A 5,060-nucleotide genomic window follows, 5' to 3' on the forward strand; every position below is an offset into this window, starting at 1 on the left:
AATTAATTCAAAGTGAAGTGAGTAATATAAAGTTGAAATGAAAGTTTAAGAAGAAAAGACAAAGTAATTAAGGTTAGCTGATTGGAGAGAATAACAAAGGCCTTATCCTATACGTGTCAGAGCTATACTAGGGTCCCATGTGTTACAATCGGTTCGACAACTGTGCCGAGTGGTTAGACGCGCGTACTATTACCCCGTAGGAACTGGGCTTGATCCCTTAGCGCTTATGAATAGTTGTCGATAAAATCAAAATAATTTTTTAAAATGCAAATTGTCGACGCTTGTTTCGTTTTCACCTTAAGCCTTGATGTTATATGTTGCCAGCTTTTCTGGTTCGAGGTATCCTGGGAAAGGTTTGTATTTGCTGCCATTTTTGAAATTTCAATTCAAGAAGTCGAAAGGAAAGAATTTCTCTATTTGATATTTGAATATAACAATGAGATGCGTTTTAGTTAAGTAATATATTAATCTTAAATGATTTAAATTTTTTTCAAAATAGTCAAGAATTAATCGTTATTTTTTTACGCGTATTTTTCAGTAAAAAATAAAAGTTAAAATTTGAGTATTATTTTTTCAGTCTAAGATACCAGTTAAAATTTAACTTTTATTTTTTCGATCAAAAACAAAAGTCAACATTTAATAGCTACTTGATCTGGTTGTAAACTTTTAAGTAAGAAACGTTTTATTGCTGAGTATAGCCAAGATATTAGTGGCTTGTGAGCTGATAAGCAAATAAGCGATGTAATAAAATCGTGTTTTTTGACAAAAGGCATAACAGTTATGGTACCTGATTTCCTATAATTAAAAATTAAAAGAAGCGAAACTTTTTAAATTAACAAAAAAATAACCTTAGGCAATAAGGATATCCTTGGAAAATATGCAAGTTTATATAAAACAATTTTCGACAACTTCTCAAAGTATCTGTACTTTTGAAAACCCGAATATTCGTAATTGTTTGAAGGATTTTCATTTCTGAAATGTTATTGAAAATAAATTGTTCCTCACTATTTATATCGTTAAAATAGTAACCAATTCACAACTTGCGATTTTTAAGCAAATAAATTGTCAAAAACTTTAGGGGTTTTCAAAAAAGCTATAATTGGGAAAACATTCTTTCCTTTTTAACCGACTTTAAAAAAAGGAGGAGGTTATCAATTCTTTGGCATATTTTTTTATGTATGTTACCTCATAACTTGGGACCACGTTAACCGATTTCTATAATTATTTTTATAAAGAAAAGGTGGTACCCTAGAGGTGGTCCCATACTAATTTGGTTTAGATCCGAGCATTGGCTCATGATGGCTCGCTTAATTTATTATATGGGAATTGAAGTAGGTTTTGCTTTTTGCTAAAAAATACTTCTTTTTAACCAATTTCGGCACATTTTTAAATTTTCAAATTCCATACCTGACTCCCTGTGTATAGACTTTGTTGACTTAATTATCATATTAAGTTTTTAAGCGTAAAGTGCAGAGAATGTAGATCTTAAAGTAAATCGATTCTCCGGTTGCTGTAAATAAATGTTACAGAGCAAAAACGAATTGGTTTGGAGGCAAACCAGTTTCGGCATTGTACCATCTTCAGCGTCATTTTTCGTTCTGTGTGGTTGGAGTTTGTGTGCTTAATTTATGTTCATTTAACTTATGTAGGTAATGTGAATTTTGTCGATGAGTGAATATTATACGATGTTTCCACGATTCGTAATTCGCTCTCTAAGTAATTCGTGAATTACCCTGTTTCCACGACACACACATTCGTAATTCTTTTGGCAGCTCTACTTCTTCTTCTTGTTCTTCCCTATTTATTATTATTTTTGTGTACTGCGAATATCGAAGATGCAGCAAAAATTTAAGTTATTATAAAAGATTTTAATTTATATAAAGAATATTTTATTAATTAATTTTCCAGCAGCTTGAAAAAGTGCTAGCAAATGGAACCAGGCTGTGAAAACTTCGATATATCTCCGATAAATATTAGGGAAGGCACCGATTCGTTCGTCATTCGCATGTCATTCGATCTGAATTACCTACAAATGAGGTAATTCGCTCTCAAAATTTTGTATGGCGAATTACGTAATTCGAAGGGTAATTGGATTGCGAATGACAAATGGGCGAGCGAATTACGAATCGTAGCATCGTCGTATTAGATACGCCGTTAAAGCACGTTAACTTGTAGTTAGATACAAAAGGCTAACTTGAAACTAGTTGACAAGTAATGCAGGAGATTGTTTTCTTTAAACGCGTTTCTATTTAAATAAAAGGAAGAACGAAATTTCATACTATCATTTCGAAGTTATGTCTGACGGAGTTCGAATATGGGACCACCTACAGCAGGATATGGAAACAAATATGAAATGTAATAAGATAAATAAAGTGAATAAAAATGAAAAAATTAAAAAAAAAAATTAAAAAAAAACATTTTGTTTTTCTTATTGATATTTTATGTCCAAAAGTAGTTAGTTACAAGTTAGTTACATCAAATGCAGAGGTAACCACCCTTGACTACATCTAATGCAGAGGTAACCCACTCTTGACTATTTCGTTAGTTAGCTTTCGTCAAAGAAAATATACAGATAATAAGTGACTTTTAGCTCCTTCCTAATCAACTTAAAGTTAGCTTATAGTTAGATACATTTCCTGCAGGGTAATTAGTCGCAACTAGTCTCATACGGGTATTATTTGAAGATCAATTAGTCTCGACTCATCCCTTACGGGTACAATTGGAGACCAATTAATCCCCGACTCATCTCTAACGGGTACTATTAACGATTTAATGCTATGTACGCACTTACTCAATGAACTTGTATGTGCGGCGTTGGCACAGAGAGTATTCGCTTATCAAAACTGTGAACCCCGGTTCGAGTCGCAGCTGCCGCAAATTTTTATTTTTAAAATTGACTAACCGCGTTTTATACCCGTTCGGGTATAAAGGAGAACAATTAGTCTCTTCATAGGACATGCTCGAACAAAAGTGAACAGTTCATTCCACATAAGAGATCAAAAGTGGTATTACATTTTCCTTTGCGATCGCTCCCGGAGTCATCCCGGATTAGTCGCATTTTTTGCAGGGTATGTGCATACATATACTATTCATAGAAAAAATTTGATTGACATTTGGTCATCACGCTTTGATATCCGCTACGTCATAGGCGTGGACTCGACTGACGCCAACGTAGGTGAGTTTTTTCTGATGGATATCCCTGCAGTGAAAAGCCAAACCAGGTAGAAAAAATACTAGTTCATTATGTGGCTACCAGTTCGACAATTTCGAAGAACTTAGGCGATCAGCGACATCTGCATTTGAATTGCCAAAGCCAAAAATAAAACGCAATTAATTGCTTTTCTTACAAATGTCGGCTGTGGCGTCACGTGAAGACTACTGGTTCTGGTTCTGAAATCGCAGGTTCGAGGCCGCTTGGAGGTGGTTAAGATTTTTAAAGTTAAATAAATGTAAGTAAAAATAATTTATTCAATTTCTAAATAAATAAAAAATTTCAAAATCTAATTGCATTACAAAAAAACATTTAGGAAGAAATGCTTGTGCTATAAAAACAAAGAAACTAAACAAAAATATTTTTTTATTAAATTTAAAAATTACAATAAACAGCATAATTAAAAAAATAAATTTACAAAAAATAAAAATAAAATAAAAAATAGAAAAAAAATTTTCCCTGTGCCAGGATTTGAACCTGGGACCTCAGGCTTACCACGCGAGTGCTTTGCTCTGTCGGCCATTGTGACTGCTGGAGCCTCGCGAGCAAAAAGGCACACTTATGCTTTTCACGGGGCATGAATTGGCAGACTATCTCATCAACGGGTATGATGCTACTAGTATTTATACTAGTAGACGCTGATGCATAGCCTGGCAATTGACATCTCGTAGGACATCGCAATGTTAAAAATACCAGTCGCTAACATTGAAAAAGGATAGAACGTGAACTAGTTCGGCTGAAACGCAAACCGGTAGAATTCTAATTCACAACTAGTAGCTTTCCCTGCAGGGTAGCAACATGGCTGCATGTATGCTAACGGTGGTGCTGAGGCGTATGTAAATATGCATAGTACGTCACATGCTTGTACAAATTTTCGTATCTTTTTTTTTGTATTTTTTCTCGAAAACATTTGGGAACATGCATATAGTCATATGTATGTAGTAAATACCTTTCCTCTTTTGATGCACACACCCTCTAGCGTATTTCATTTCACCTTTTTATTTGGTGAAAGGTCAGTCATATGAGTACAGCAAGAAAATAGCCAGCAAAACAAAATATAAACATCACTTATTTGAGGGTAGAGGGATCTGCTTAATATAGTGGTTGGACTCAGTTGGTCCTTTTTGAGATTCGTAATCGAAGCGCAGGCAACCACGGAACGCAGTAAGTACTTGGGAGTGGTCCCCATGCCTTAGACAGGCTAGGCTCATTGGTTAACGTTTTTCTAGGAAAGATATTAATCTTTGTAATAGAGCTTTGTCTTGAAAAGGAGGAAACATCGGATCACATGATGTGTGATGGTCGGGTATTGACTAAGACTGCAATACTTTAGTTCTCCACAGTCGATGCACTTAAAGTCAGGAATTCGCCTACCAAGTAACTGTTATCTTTTACCAGGGAGGGTGATAATAACTCGGGCTGACAGAGTTAGGGATACAAAATATTGTCTAGGTCGTAGGGTCCCTTGTTAAATATAAGTTACATGCCGCGTACCGCTGCTGATAAGATAAAACAATACATAATGTAATTATGCACGTATGTATATACTTACATGTATCTTTATATGTACATCATAGCTGGGCACACCAACACAGTCTCATTTTGTCATGGTATTAGTGCGTCGCGCTCAGTTATGGTTGCCGCATCTATATATATAAAATTCAAATTATGTATGTACCTATAGACACACTTGGCTCCTAAACGAATAAGCCGATCGTAACCAAATTTTACACACGCACTGGATATCTTCCAGGGATGGTCACAGGGTAAAAAATATTTTGATATATAAAGGGGGCGTGGCCCCAAAACGTGGACCCGGGTAACCTTAGGATGTATTTGTTTAATATGG

This window comes from Rhagoletis pomonella, unplaced genomic scaffold (assembly GCF_013731165.1).
Source record: "Rhagoletis pomonella isolate Grant_MI unplaced genomic scaffold, Rhpom_1.0 Rhpom_scaffold_00006, whole genome shotgun sequence".
Classification (NCBI taxonomy): domain Eukaryota; kingdom Metazoa; phylum Arthropoda; class Insecta; order Diptera; family Tephritidae; genus Rhagoletis; species Rhagoletis pomonella.